A 16,725-nucleotide genomic window follows, 5' to 3' on the forward strand; every position below is an offset into this window, starting at 1 on the left:
TTCTACACCAGCGAGCGATGTTTCTAGACCATCACTAGAATAAAAATTGAACATGACTTTTGAAATTTTTCACCAACCATTCATCTATACTTACATCCATATCAATATAAAATAGCAGCATTTAATGATATGGTTCACAGACTACTGAATATTTCACTTCCAGAAAGCAATTTTCAAAGATAACTGAATTTTATTACACATTTTGCTGTCAACAACTATTACGAGGTGCATATCTATTATTGACTTGATTCTTCCTTAAAAATCACAGAAAGAAGCTATGAACCAGGTCTATCCAGTGTCAATGAATGATACCAAACATCCTAGTAATATTATAGCTCATGTTAAAAAAAATTAAAACTAAGAATTGGACGTAGCCTACAGAACAAATAGTAATTCATTAAAAATAGTTCAGACATAACTCCAGTGTGTGATAGATCAGAAGTATATAAGTTGACTTGTGGTTTTTGTCTTAAATTTTATATCGGACAAACTGGAAACACTATTTCCAAAACAAAAAAATAAACGAGCATAATAGTAGTTTTCGGAAAGGAATAACCTATTCAACATTTGTGAACAGTGAGGCACGAGTTCAATCACGATTATGACGTATTGCATTTGGAAAAGAAAGGTTCAAAACTCAACGTTTTGGAATATTCAGAAATCAATAGATTTGAAAAATCGAAATTATTGCTCAGTGATCAAAAATATTTGAATTGTTCTTCTTTATTGAATTCAGTTTGCAACGTGGAAATTGGTTATTGGGATGGATATTTTAAATAGATAAAATGATGGCACAGGTTAAAATTGATTTCATTTTTCTTCAGTTTCATGAGTCGTTTTTAAAAAGGTGAATAGTTCAGGTGATTAATTCATCATGTAGAAATTTGTCATGAAGTGGAAGTCATAATGATTCAAATTACTACCAAATCACAACACATTATTTCCCACATAATATTGAAGTGTGTTTTTCGAGGATCGGTTCTAGGTCCAATTCTCTTCTTGTTACATATTAACGACCTAGCCCGCATTAATATAACTGCAGAAATAACCTAATTCGGTGATGACACTACATTATTTTGACATTGCAAGAATGAAAGGGAACTGCATGATTTGATCAGCATTGATATTATGAAAATAAAAGACTGGTGTGATGCTAATCTCTTATCATTCAATATCTCAAAAACTAGCATCATCACCCTCAAGTGCTCCAAACTAGATATCTACCTGGGTACTCAATTAATAGAGAACAAAATGTCAGCAAGATTTCTGTGATTACAAATCGATAAAAATTTGGATTTTGAAGGTCACATAAGTAACCTATGTAGAAAATTTCATCAGGATGCTTTGCAGTCAGAGTATAAGTAAATGAATTGGGCACTAATATGGCAAAAAATGTGTACTTTGCTCTCATCGATTCCCATCTGAGATATGGTATCTGTTTTTGGGGAACGTGTTGCCAATACATGTTTGGTATGGTGTTTGTACTACAAAAAAGAGGATTTAAAAATATGTGTAGAGTTGAATTCAGGGATTCCTGTCAACCTTTATTCAAAAAGCATAATAATACAGGACGGAAAATTTTAATTTCACCACAGCGAAATACCAGAAATGAGCTCAATATAGGTTTACTGATTCCAATATCATCAAAAATGGAGGAGTCTTTCATATATAATGGAAAAAAATGTTCAACCATTTACCAATTAAGATCAAAGGAATAACAGGTACCACTAAATTTAGAAAGTCTGTAAAAAAGCTTCTGATTTCAAATGCATTTTATTCTTTGGAAGATTCTATTCAGATAGAAATTTAAATTATATAAACAATTAATTCTAATTATTGTGTTTCAGTACCTACTGGTATTTAAACTTCGTTACTTTTTTATTATTTTGTTGATGTTTACATTCGCTCTGAACTGTATAGTTGAAAATGTTTACGAAGTTGATAGTGTCATTTTCTTTGCATTCATTTTTATATTTTTATGCTCTATAGTTTTCATATTTTCATACTTACATTTACGTGTTGCATGAGAATATTCATTATTATCATTATTTATTTCAATATGTAGCATATATAGTATTACACTCTGACTACTTTTTCACCCCAAAATGCTGAAATCACCAAATGTTCAAATATTACTTTCAATTTGTATAACTTATATTCTTCAAAATAATAACACTTTGACAATGATAATTTATTCGACAATATCTTTTAAGTTGTGTATCTTATATTTCTTAGAGTACTAACACTTTGTCAATGAGATTTCATCTTCGCCAATAAATTACATTTTGATTTGATGATTTGATTTGATAATTTTGCTGATTTCAGTCCTGACCTGAACATGCTGTAACACGGTACACTGGTGAGTTATACGAGTATACATATTTGCCAAAGTCAATTAATCACACACAAAAGAGAGGGAATAATAAACGTAACTCTTGTTAGCTCCTTCGTGCTTTATGCTTTCGCTGCAATTTGAAGTGGTCGTAATGAGTCCTAGATTGTTCTGATATTCTGTTATGATTACTATCACCAATATTACACAATATTTGTTTGCAGATAATAATATACATAGTTATTTTAACGAAGTACTTTCATTTGCTGTTTTTTTCAATACGTATCCTTTCCTCCAGGTTGCTGAAGATGTGGATTATCAATTGGAATTATTTTACAGGAGACAGGAACTTATACAATTCAATATTGGAAGATATTTCTGAAGGTTATTATGGGATCAAATCTACTAGACAGAGTTCTGAAAACAAAATTGTTTTCGTGTTTATGAAAATAATACACAGATCTATCTAGATTCGTGAAATCGGAAACAATAATAAACAACACATCAACAAAAACAATAACAATGTCGAGAAGAGTTGGTAAACAATGGTTGTTTTTGATTTATTTCACACCAGAGGTTCCAGTTGTATCTTTCAATAATACTCAAGTGATAGAACCAGGTATGTTCCCTCTCTCTTTTTACTTTAGTACCGAAACAGGTATGTCGATGGTTATCCCGACCATGAAGGTTTATATGTAATGGAACACTCTGTATATAATACATTTTTGGAATCTATAGCAATTACACGACACATTTTTTGGTATTTCCTGTCTATAAAATTTCGAAATATGAATTAATTTCAAATTATTTTCTTCGGAAAATTAATGAGATTGATTAAAGAAGAAGGCGAAAAAAACAAAGAAGACATTGAATTGGAAAACAAAAAGGAAAATAAAGAACTCTTGTACCTCCTAGATGAAAAAAGGACTAGAATAGAAAATCTCGAGAAAAAGGTTGGGGAACTGTAAAGTATATAGAACTGATTTGGGGTGAGGTGTTGCTTTTTATGTGAAGAATCACTTAATATGTTCTGTCTTGCACTCCAATATTACTGAACATTTTGAACAGCTATGGGTGTCCTTAAAATTCAAACATAAAACTGTTGTTGTTGGAGTTGTCTATCGGCCACCATCAGCTAACATTATAAGTTATGCCAATGAATTAGAAGAGGCCGTAGTTGATTTACTTCTAGGAAGTGATACATTCATTATTCTAGATCTCAATATAGATCCATTAGTTTCGGATAGAAAATGTCAATTATTCAATAATTTTTTAGACTCATACAGTTTGGTTGAATTGGTACCAGAACCAGGCTAACAGAAATCAGCTAAACTCTCATAGACGTTCTTGTTGTGAATAACTTACAGCACATTTTGTCCTCATATGTTATTGATATTGATGGTGTTTCCGATCATTTCGCTATCATTCTTGAGGTTGATATACCCAAAACAATATATGAAAAGTTTGTTAGTTACCGTGATTTCAGAAATCTTGAGGTGAACTCCTTTGAAGAAGATTTACTTCAAGTCAATTGGGGTAGAATTTATCTTTTAGATGATGTTGATGACATGCTTTCCTTCTTTGATGATAACTTAATACAAATTTTCAATACTCATATTCCTAATCGCACAATTAGAGCTACCAAGCCGCCCAAACTCTGGATAACATACAATATAAAACTAATGCTTGAACTGAAACATAAAGCATTCCACCGATACAAAAGAATGAGAACATCGGAATCATGGGAATACTATAAAGAATTGCGTAATTGTGTGTCTAGCGCTGTCCGCGCTGTTTATCTCAATTATGTACTTGACAGAAGAATTCTAAGGCTACATGGAATACTCTCAGATCTCTTGAAGTACTTCGAGATAATAACACTCCGGCTATTCCGCTTTTTTTTGAAAAATTTGAATGATCTGAATGAACATTTCATTGATATACTAATATTTTAAAAAACTGTCAGTCAAATAGCTGTATGCGATACATATTACAATTTCAAATATGAACCAGAGTTTATTTTTCATAATGTAAACTCGTATGAAGTAAATAAGCACTTTAATAAAATCAGTAGTAATGCTATGGGCTCTGATGAAATCACAATCCGTATGTGGGATTTAGTTTTGCCCCATTTATTGGAATACATAACTATGCCATTGAGACTAGTGAATTTCCCTCCCAATGGAAATATGCTAGAGTTAAGCCATTGGCAAAATGTAACGATCCCTCAAAGTTCTCTGATGTTAGTCCTATAAGTATTCTTCCTGCCATCTTAAAAGCTTTCGAAATGATCATTAAAGAACATATCACAGATTATGGTAAACGAAAAAATCTTATTACCTTCGTTCAGTCTGGATTTCGCCCTCTATATAGCACTACTACGGCTCTGAATCTCGTCACTGACGAAATATTCAAATCACTTGATGAAAGAAATTTCTCTTAATGCTTGATTACAGTGAATCATTCGATACTTCGGATCCGATCCTTCTTTATCGTTCGAGTGCTTTGGTTTCACCCATAATGCAGTGTCACGTATGAATAGCTATCTCTCCGAAAGGACCTAATCAACTCACCTTGATGGTAACCAATCAACAGTGATATACAAAAAAATGTGTAACGCAAGGTTCAGTTCTGGGACCGCTCTTTTTTGCCATTTTTAGTAGTGACTTTCATGAATTTGTTAGTTTTGGTAAAATACATCACTACGCCGATGATACTCAATTGTATAGTTCATCCAAATTTGAAGATATGACACTCGCTAATGAAAATTTCAACAGAAACCTTAAAACTATATAATGTATCCTGTGCACATAATCTTACTATCAATCCATAAAAATCCCAGGTCATGTTATTTGGTCCCAGAAGTAAACGAAATATTGTGTGTGAGTCATTGTCGATCCGTGTCAACAATAACATAATTCCTGGTGTGAATGGATGTAAAATATTCACGAACCATGTACGCCATCTGTGTTGAACCTCATTCAATGTATTGAGACAACTTTATCCAAGTAGACACCTTTTATCAAAAAGTCTGAAGTTGAGTCTCTGTGGAACACTTATTTTTTCAAGATTATCTTACTGCGATTGCATCTTCGGACCCGCCTTACAACAATTAAATGTGATGCCACTCCAGCGTATACAAAATAGTTGTGTCAGATTTTCCTACGGTATCCGAAAATATGATCTTTTCGAGATTCTGGCTAGCTTTCACTCAAATATCTAAGAGCAATTCATTTGCTTAGTTTCACGCATAGAATTCATCTTTCGGGATATCCGCCTTACTTACGTGAAAGACTAGTTGCACTATTACACAGTGGCAATTCTCGTAATAGGCATACTTTGCTCATTCCCAGGCATTCGACAGCAATATTTACTCGAAGTTTCACCTACAATGCGGCAAAGTTGTACAACACCATTCCTACAGACTTTAAAAAATTCAATGAGAAACTTTGAGAAAAGGTTGAAAGACATGTTTCTTACACGACAGTGATAGGGCACGACATATGCAAAATGATTTTGGCAATTTCTCACACATCCGAATATTTTGAAAAATAATAAAAATACATGCCAATCGAGGTTGGGTTTAAAAGCAGCTATCATAGCTGAACTCCGTCTATTCATCATTTTTTTGAATTTTATTTGATTTCTATTTCTTATTGTGATGAATAAAGATATATTATTATTTTTTTTTCACCGTAGTGTGCGCTGGTCAGGACCTATCCCCCGACGCCCTGATACATTCGGGAGGGCGCGTCAGCATTATCAACCAATGACCACCCCCCACACCGTGTGGTAAGTGATCATTGGGCCCGAGAATCATGTGCCCTGAGCAAGCGCAGTGAGCCAAGAATGACAGCCTTCTGCATTTGTGCGACTAAGATTTCGGCCTTAGTGCGGCAAGCCGGTATTATTTTAAGATTCGAGAGTAGAGAGGACATCATTCCACCAAGGACTCCAATAATCAGAACAAACATCTTGACAGAGTGATCTGGATAGAGTCTGCGGAGTTCGAAGAGAAAATCTCGATATTTTATCCGTTTTTCCTCTTCTTTTCTGACGATATTCGTCTTGCCAGGAGCTGAAAACTCCACGACAAATATCGTTTTGCTCTGGTGGTCGAGAAGGACCACATCAGGATTATTAGCTTGTATGAGCCTTGAGGTGGGGAACGAATAATTTCAATAAATTCTGCACTTCTCGTTCCCCACAACGAATTTAATATCCCCCGGAGCGTAGAGCAACATCGGTGTCTCGTCAATACCGTGAGAGTGCCGTAGATGGTAATATAGCACTCTTAGGGCCGCGTTATGTCGATGGATATAGGCCGAGACCGCATATGCTGGACATGCTGATAGCAAGTGCATTAGGGTCTCGGACGCCTCGCGGCAGGCCCTGCACCTTATGTCACGAACCTCTATCTATCACGCGACTGCGGTAGACTTAGGTGTCGAAGACACCTTCCTGGCAAGCCATGATGAACCCCTCAGTTTCCGACTTCAGCCCACTCGATCTGATAAAAGGGAAGGTCAGGCGCTTTGATAAGCCAAGGTCTCCAATGTTATTGAAGAAGACCCCATGCATTGGCTTATCCTTGTGTTTCCGCAGAAGTAAGGTGATCTCTGCGGCTTTTATGTGAGCTTTTTACTGAACAGGTTCCAACTCGGTGACAAAATTGTGGTCACCTCGTTCAGTATCGCAAACTATACCGAGTTCATCAGCTGCTCGGGCAGCTGCCCTAAAGAGAAATGCTCCAGTTCCTGCTCTCTCATGGTCACGGACCATGTATAGAAGGGGATCCGAACTCCTGACGACTTTACAGGCTGTATCCAGTAGCATTCTGTCATGTAGACACTCCAAACTCAAAAGTCCACGGCCTCCCTGTTGTCGGGGGAAGTACATTCGTGGAACGGACGATTTGGGATGCAAACTATTATAGAAATGAATCATTTTTCGGGTCTTTACGTCGAGTTGATACAACTCCTACCGAGTCCACTTCACTACTCCGAACGAGTAGAGTAAGATTGGAACGGCAAGCATATTTGTTGCAGAAACTTTGTTCTTCCCCGACAGTTCCGATGACCAGATTTGTCGAAGTTTGTGCTGATACTTGCCGCGGAGAGAGTTTTTCACTGCAGTTACCTCTTGTGAGTGGCGTTGTTCCACCCCGAGGTGAGTATACGTCTCTCCGGCATCCAGATGGTATAGGATGCTTCCATCTACGAGCTGCACATCCTCTCCGTAGTCCCCGCATCGTCCTCTTTTGAGATGAATCATTGCACATTTGTCTATCCTGAATTTCATACCGATAGCATGCGTGTACTCTTCCACCACCCTCAAGGACTGATGGAGATCCTCCTCTCCAGAGGCATAAAGTTTAAGATCATCCATATGAAATAGATGGGTGACCTTGTGCCTCCGGTTTCCGGGGGTGCCACAGTTATACCCTCGAGTCTTTCTGAGCGCAACGGATAATGGCAATAGTGAGATGCAGAATAGAAGGGGGCTGAGGGAATCACCCTGAAATACATCCCTTCTAAAAGTGACCCACCCTGTTTGAACTTTTGCTTGGCCAGATGTTATGGTGAAGCGAGTTCGCCAAAGTGGTGTCAGTTGTTCAATGCATCTCACTATGTTGTCGTGTACCGCAAGGCATCTGAGCAAATGCAAGATGAGCTCATGCGAAATTGTATCAAATGCCTTACGGTAATCGATCCAGGCCATAGAGAGGTTACGCTTATATTGTATCGAGTCCTGCGTTACACATCTATCGATGAGCAGGTTCTCTTTACATCCAGCGACTCCTCTCTTCGACCCTCTCTGCTCAACTATCCGTTCGAACACTCGGTCAACTGCGGTGAGTATTCGTGTGTATAAGATGCTTGTAAACAACTTATAACACGAATTCAAGCATGTTATCGGTCTGTAATTCTTAGGAATCGACAAATCTCCGCTTTTGGGGATAAGAACGGTCCGCCCCTCGACAAACCAATCCGGAATCGGCTGCTCTCCATCGAGTCATTAGTTGAAAACTCTGGCCAGATGGCGGTGGGTACTTGGTAGTTTTTTCCACCAATAAGTGTTCAGCCCATCTGGGCCTGAAGCAGCAAAGTTCTTGGAACCAACGAGGGCCCTTCGAACGTCATCCGGGGTTATCGGGTTGCGCAGTTCATTGGGCTCAGGCTGTCGAAGCTCTCTGTTGAAAGCTTCAAACTGCGCTAGGGCTGGAGTGTCTAAGTTGAGTAGCTGCGGGTGTTCATAGATATCCTTCCAGAAGGATTCCACCTGATCAGCGGCCGTGCCAACGGGTGGTAGAACTGCCACTTCTACCACTTCGTTAGCAGGCTGGGAAGGAGCTATATAGCCCCCATGCGTCCACTCAAAACGTCCGTTTTTATTGCCAGGGTTGTCATCAGTAGGCAAATCATCGTTTTGGGCCCCACCACCTTGCCTCTGACCCCTCCAAACGGGTCGATTGTGGGGGCCCCTTCCTTGATTATTGGGAACCAAGTGTTGGGTCCACCGGGTGGTTAGCCCTGTGGACCCACGGCCGGCACCAGAGGGAGAATAGAGTTCTCCTTCCCGGGTGCGCCTGGGCTGCCGGTCCGGTTTTGCACCAGTTGCTCGGGTAAGTGGTGTCGCAACTCACCAAAGGCCAAGGGTGTTAGTGGCCATCCCTGCTTATATAATTATTTTTTTTTTCACCGTAGTGTGCGCTGGTCAGGCCCTATCCCCCGAAGCCCCGATACATTCGGGAGGGCGCGCCAGCATAATCAACCAATGACCACTCCCCACACCGTGGGGTAAGTGATCATTGAGTCCGAGAATCATGTGCCCTGAGCAAACGCAGTGAGCCAAGAATGACAGCCTTCTGCATCTGTGCGGCTAAGATTTCTGCCTTAGTGCGGCAAGCCGGTATAATTTTGAGATTTGAGAGTAGAGAAGACATCATTCCACCAAGGAATCTCCATTGGTGGTATGATGCGAGTCTCCTCTCCAGCCGTGCCAACGAGTGATAGAACTGTCACTTCTACCACTTCGTTAGCAGGCTGGGAAGGAGCTAAATAGCCCTGCCGCCGAAGATAAGATACATAATCCCTAAGGTTTTGGGTGGAAAAGGCGGCATGCTCCGGATGTGTTTCACACCACAGAGCATGCAATCTCGCCATGTACTCTCTTCGCGCAGGCTCACTACTCTCGTAGCAATGCAAAAGGCTATCTCTTAGCTCATGCGTCCACTCAAAACGTCCGTTTTCATTGCCAGGGTTGTCATCAGTAGGCAAATCATCGTTATGGGCCCCACCACCTTGCCTCTGACCCCTCCGAGCGGGTCGATTGTGGGGGCACCTTCCTTGATTATTGGGAACCAAGTGTTGGGTCCACCGGGTGGTTAGCCCTTTGGACCCACGGCCGGCACCGGAGGGAGAATGGAGTTCTCCTTCCCGGGTGCGCCTGGGCTGCCAGTCCGGTTTAAGTATTATTATTATTATCAATCTTCTGATAGTCATTCGCCAGGAAACCTGAACGTTTACGCTTATTGATTTCCAGAGACATCCTTTCATCCTTCTACTCGAAAAATATTGGTAGGTTGTTTGAGCTCAAGATGTGGGATTTTTATGTGATGTAACATTGGAATATGTAGAAAGATACTTTGGGAATCCTTTATCACATCAGAAAATCCTCACTTTCGAAATTCTGAACAATGATTGGGTAAGAAGAAGTAAATTCATTTATGATATTAATATGTGATTGAAATAAGTAAACGTTCCAAAAATGAATCTATCGTTTGTTTCCGAATTCAAATCTGAGCTAAAACTTTCAAATCAAATTGTCGAAAACAGTTTTTTATTTCTTATGCAACATAGATATGTAACTGCATACAATTCAGTATTCGATAGAAACGGTCAAAATATATAGTCGTTTGTGTCAGTGTCCAGTTCATCTCATTAGTCTATGTGAAAAAGAATGAATTTTCTCAGTATTGACGAAATTTGATCACAGTAGAAACGATCAAAGGGTGCTCCATTCATCATGAAGATTATTTTGAGAGACAAGGAAATTATCTTCAAAAAGAAAATATTTGATATGATTCGTTTGATTAGCAATATCATCTAAACTTGTTATTAAATTCAGCACAAGCCTGTATGTTGTGAATTTTACGGATTTACCAAATGAAACTCTACAACGAGCTTGCCAATATGACTTTGATGTGCACTGTACATCAAGAATTCGACAACAAAACATAACTCAATACGTTGTTGTGTGAAATTTTGATATATTCCAATCGCACCGGTGACAGACACCACTAGAAAGTGGTATATTTCGTAATTACAGTGAAGAAGCATAAAACAAAAACCATTTCGAAATAGCTGTCGGATTCTTAGTAGGTAAAACCAGTCATTTCTTTATAAGTTTGTTGCATAAAAGTTGTCAAGAGAGCAGAACGTATTTTATCTCTTCATTAGAAAACAATTGTGCAACAAAGTTTGCCAAATGTTAAAAAAAAAATATTGTCAATATTGAGAGGCATGTTGAACTGAAATATTTGAGTTTTCTCAAGAAATTTATTATCTGTTGGATGTGTAGTATGTGCGTAGATGGAAACATCGCGTAGTAAGTGAAATTATTAATCTGAATTCAAAATTCATTTTATGTATGGTAGAAATCGTCAACTAGCGTCAACAATATAATGTTTGTGAAAATCTCAATTTATTTTTACATACATATGCTGCCTCAGTTCAATCCTCCGAGAACCACAAAAATTATTCACCACGATAAGATATTATTTTGGGAAAGGGAGGGTTTGGCTTTCTATATCTCCATACGAAAAAATTGTGGAAATCTTTCCAAAAGAGGGGAAGAGCAATTGATTTCAAAATGAACTATTTATAAAGATGTGTAGATCGTGCAAAGAAGTGAGTTTCAGGCACGAACTTGAAGGAAGAACAAATCCTTTTGAAATAACTACTTTGAATTACACGAAAGGAAACCACTTTCCAAACAACTTCTTCTATATAATCTATATGAACATTGAATTATTCAAAAAACACTTTTTTCCATTCAGTCTACATGAAAGACTGTCATTCTCACTGGTGATGTGTCGGAATAAGACCATTGCCTAAATGTCACGAATGGGTTATATCTACTCATGACATTCATTCGCTGCTTTCATTCAATCACAGCCATATGAATCTTGTTTAAATTGGAACAGGAATATTTCAAGGCGGGATTTCTTTCTTCAGAATCTTCCAAAGAAAGGAATAAGGCAATCAGGTTCGAAGTCAACTATTCACATCGAATCACAATCATTTCGTATGAAGACTAAAAAAGAAGTAGAGAACCAAAACCTTTTTCAAAAATTGCATCACTCCTGAAAATATATCCTTTTTATACAATTTGAGATATTATCCTTCAGAATATATTTTTAAAGTCACTGAAACTATTTCTTCCTATCCAATCAATACATCAATACGTTGGTTTCAATTGAACAGTAGACTTTTCTGCCACTGGTATTAGCCAGGGGAGTAGTTGTTTTCTGATAGGTGTCAGTCCATTAACCTACTGTGTAGGGTGTTGAGACTGGCCTGAACGAATTGTTCTTTTAGATGATTTGATTTATAGCCAGTCTTCAAGTATGCCCACTGACTATACGTGAAAGATTTCTTTCCTTTTACGAGGAATTGGTCAAATTTGGATATGCAGTTGGTTACCTCGTTCACAGGCAGATGGAGCGACGACAAACCTGTTATTTGTTGTAGTCTTCAGCTTAGTTCGAGGAATGATACTCTGACGGAATTCGATTTTCAATTATCGGAAATCATCGACTTTATGTTGATGATATATACTACCTTGTACTGACGAGTGGCCAAACAGCCCGAAACCGGTCTGCAAGTGTGTTCCAATAATTGAAAATCTATTGCGGCAGTTGTATCGCCAATAGCATATGCAGGAATAACTTCAGTGAAGAATCCTGCACTGACACCTGTCGGATATAATCCAACGCCCTTCGTGGTATTAGCCAGGGGAGTAGTTGTTTTCTGATAGGTGTCAGTCCATTAACCTACTGTGTAGGGTGTTGAGACTGGCCTGAACGAATTGTTCTTTTAGATGATTTGATTTATAGCCAGTCTTCAAGTATGCCCACTGACTATACGTGAAAGATTTCTTTCCTTTTACGAGGAATTGGTCAAATTTGGATATGCAGTTGGTTACCTCGTTCACAGGCAGATGGAGCGACGACAAACCTGTTGTTTGTTGTAGTCTTCAGCTTAGTTCGAGGAATGATACTCTGACGGAATTCGATTTTCAATTATCGGAAATCATCGACTTTATGTTGATGATATATACTACCTTGTACTGACGAGTGGCCAAACAGCCCGAAACCGGTCTGCAAGTGTGTTCCAATAATTGAAAATCTATTGCGGCAGTTGTATCGCCAACAGCATATGCAGGAATAACTTCAGTGAAGAATCCTGCACTGACACCTGTCGGATATAATCCAACGCCCTTCGTGGTATTAGCCAGGGGAGTAGTTGTTTTCTGATAGGTGTCAGTCCATTAACCTACTGTGTAGGGTATTGAGACTGGCCTGAACGAATTGTTCTTTTAGATGATTTGATTTATAGCCAGTCTTCAAGTATGCCCACTGACTATACTTGAAAGATTTCTTTCCTTTTACGAGGAATTGGGCAAATTTGGATATGCAGTTGGTTACCTCGTTCACAGGCAGATGGAGCGACGACAAACATGTTGTTTGTTGTAATCTTCAGCTTAGTTCGAGGAATGATACTCTGATGGAATTCGATTTTCAATTATCGGAAATCATCGACTTTATGTTGATGATATACACTACCTTGCACTGACGAGTGGCCGAACAGCCCGAAACCGGTCTGCAAGTGTGTTCCAATAATTGAAAATCTATTGCGGCAGTTGTATCGCCAACAGCATATGCAGGAATAACTTCAGTGAAGAATCCTGCACTGACACCTGTCGGATATAATCCAACGCCCTTCGTGGTATTAGCCAGGGGAGTAGTTGTTTTCTGATAGGTGTCAGTCCATTAATCTACTGTGTAGGGTGTTGAGACTGGCCTGAACGAATTGTTCCTTTAGATGATTACATTCAAGATGAATGAAATGAATGAGGACCCTATAATGCATAACAATAGTCGAAAGTAGTTGCAGTTATTCATTGAGCAAGATACATATTTCAAAATTGAAGCGATTTTTTCATAGTCAAGTTCATTCTGCGTAAAAAATCATATAGAGCCTTGGCACCTGACAGAAAGTAATGTAATGAAACATTTTGAGGTCTCACTTGTTTGGGATGAAACGAAATTGTTTTCAACTAAAATAGAAAATCTCAATGTAAATTGTGTATTTAAGTTTGAAATATACCTACTCGTGAACGACTATTATTCAGGCTACATGCTTGGATAAATTGAATGAAAGTTATGTTTTCTATAACAATGCAACGATGTTTAGAAATAGTTTGGGTTAGACAACTCCATTGGAATTTGTATCTTTCCTTCACTTTCTATAGCCCATATGAAGGAATTGAGAAATAATATGCATGCTGAAATGTCATCCCGGGTGTCGTCTGTCCGTTACGGCGTTTCGGCAAAATCGCACTTGCTAAATTCATGTGCTCTTCTTGATTGATCACCAAACGTCGTGATAATGTCAAAGACGAACGGATGTACACCCAGGATGTACAGCTATTTCAGCAAGTTGGGCATGATCAGTTCCACCAAGGTGGTTCCACATATGTCTCGCTTGCGTTCACGCAGTAATCAAGTGCTCTTCTTGGTTCTTCATATTTTTTCTTCAATCTAGGACTGCCTACCAGGTACAGATTTTATGATCGAAACCGGTCGCAACAAATAAAATTTGACGAAAGTTATTTTGAGAAAAATGATCACTTGACTATCACTATGATTCGTGAGGGATATTCTTACGAAGCAGTAGTAGTACCAAGTCTTGTTTGTGCTATTTGGGATGACAACGAAATGTTGACTTTGTAGAACTCGCAATGGATGAACACTCAGAAAAACAGAGCAGCGTATTTTATTATCCCTGAAACACCTGTACTGTGAAATATATATGGTACTATATGCGGAGTAATTTTTTCAAACATCATTGTTTGACATTATGTGGAATAGCATTATCGAGTTATTACAATTTGAATTGAAGTGAACGTTTTTGTTAAAAAGGTTTTTGTCTTTCTACTTCTCCATCATTGATGATGGAAAAGTAGAAAGACTCAAAACTCAAAAAAATAAAATAATATTATTCCGTGTGAGTGAAATTTCATATAAATACGTTTTCATAGGTATATTAATGTTTTGAAAGGGTTTTCTTTTACAGTTTGTTCCTGAGAAACTTCTATGCATGATCTATATATCTATAGAGTTTTCCAATGTTATCATTTTTTTTTCTTGGGAAGATACCCAAATTTTTTCAATAATGGGGCAATGATGAAGTGGAAAGCTGAATAGCTCTTTACTCCTCAAAAAACCTATCACTCCTTCAATTCAGTGATTTCCAGCTTTTCATAAAGATTGAATTTGGTTGATGATTATTGAAGGTTCTTTTTTTGATGATACACCGATATTGTCTACTTCATACGTTTTGATTTTGTTAATGGTAATATGTATATTTCTCTATATCTACGTGAATGCGAATGAAAATATTTTTCTAGATTCAATTGAAATAATTTTCATTTGTATATATAGGTATATCACGTGAATTTTCATAAACCTAATTTCTCACTCCACTTTGTGTTTCAACTTAGTTAACATATTTTTGCATTCACCAATGCTGTTTTACCTCAGGTATCTGTTCGAATTACGTATTTCATTCCAATCCTTTGTTACAATAAAATTCGATTCATATATTTTTATTTTCATTTTGTTTCTTCAATTCTGAATCATTCTATAGTTGTATTTGAATAATATTTCAATATATCCTTTCGAGTTGAATCATCTTTGTATATTCTAACTATAGTGTTCACATTTTTTCTTTATGTATTTTCTTTTACTATCTCATGATTGAGAAGAAATTAGAAATTTTCTATCTTTAAATATCATGAGAAATCAATTGATTATCAAAAATATGATGTGTTTTCAATGGAATAGCGAATGGAAATCTAAAAATATTTCGTTAAAGCATCTGAAAATGGAAAGAATTCATAGATATTGTTTGGTGTTTCAAAAAGAGATTGTGTAGGTGTTTCAAAAAATCAGTTCGCGTAATGAAAAAATCCAATTCATTTACATTTTTATTTTTATTCAATGATAATGGGGCTAACCTTTCCTTTGAAAAATAGCTTCGATTACCGCCGAGATCAAAATACTCTTATTTTTATGGATCAACATGGTTTAATATTCATGGAAAGTGTACTGTAATATCGCTGCATTGAGGTCAGCAATGAACTCACTTTTACTTACCGGTTGACTTCAACTAGAATCAGACTATACGTAATAACAGAGATTAATGAAAACTTATTGTTCACTTTGAATAAATCACAGGGTTCTCAGTGTACGGTACGCAGCATTTTCTCAATTTTCCCAGTCATGTCAACACCAATTTCATCGAAAACTATCACTGAAACGTACGAACGAGTTACGGCGAAAACTCATTAGATTGAATAACAATGATTACAACTGAAGAATTGTTTAATAAACAGCGATTGGTAATGATTATGTAGTACTTGTGGTACTTGCGTTACTCTGCTGAAGCGTTAAGTCGGCACTGGAAGTACCACCGAATGACTCGAAAGTAGGAGAAATGTAATGGTACTGGAAGTAGGCGCCCAGATATTTCGTACATAGACGAGAGACCATCTTCCCCAGTCAGTGGGTCACATGTTGATTAAGGGGATTTATGTTAGCGATAGTAATACTCATATAATTCAATAGCATGTGTTTTACTCTGAACATGAACATGAATGTTTGACCAGGATAGGTCAGAGAAGCGTGAAATTTTTTTTTCCTGATATTGAACACAGAGGATGTGATTTAAATACAGTCACCGAATATTTCATTGACTTGTAACGACTGTAATACTTTCAATGATAATGATTGTTATTATCATCATTTGCATTTCATTTGATCACGATGAAAGTACATGTTGTATAACTTATGGACATGAGCAGAAAATTATTTCTTCAGATATTATGTGATTAATTTGAGAACATAAACAAAAATGGGTATGGCTTCCATCAGAATAGAAAATAATCACTGTTGAAATACAGGTTGAAAGTTATACATTACAAACTTCTCTCTTCTCCAGACCAACTTCATGAATCGGAATATACACGCCGTTCCTTTCATTATATGGTAACATTGCTATTAGTTAGGTTAGGTCAAAAGTGAGTGGGTCTATTCGACCCACCAC

At 37.5% G+C, this 16,725-nt stretch overlaps 1 protein-coding gene across 2 annotated transcripts in view; it reads right to left on the reverse strand.

The window, feature by feature from the left end:
• The window catches only part of Ugt50B3 (UDP-glycosyltransferase family 50 member B3), a 65,442-nt gene extending 49,308 nt beyond the window's left edge, over window positions 1-16,134 (reverse strand). The window contains exon 1 of one of the 2 annotated variants that reach the window (XM_023166316.2): window positions 15,777-16,134. The gene's annotated coding sequence lies outside the window, so the exon portion shown is untranslated. Of the gene's footprint in view, window positions 1-15,766 lie in introns of both variants that reach the window. The other variant, XM_023166317.2, reaches the window with a different exon arrangement.
• Window positions 16,135-16,725: the final 591 nt, after the last annotated feature.

The sequence above is a fragment of the Leptinotarsa decemlineata genome, unplaced genomic scaffold (assembly GCF_025532065.1).
Source record: "Leptinotarsa decemlineata unplaced genomic scaffold, Ldec_3_MD MMD2_tig00026369_RagTag_RagTag, whole genome shotgun sequence".
In the NCBI taxonomy this organism is placed as follows: domain Eukaryota; kingdom Metazoa; phylum Arthropoda; class Insecta; order Coleoptera; family Chrysomelidae; genus Leptinotarsa; species Leptinotarsa decemlineata.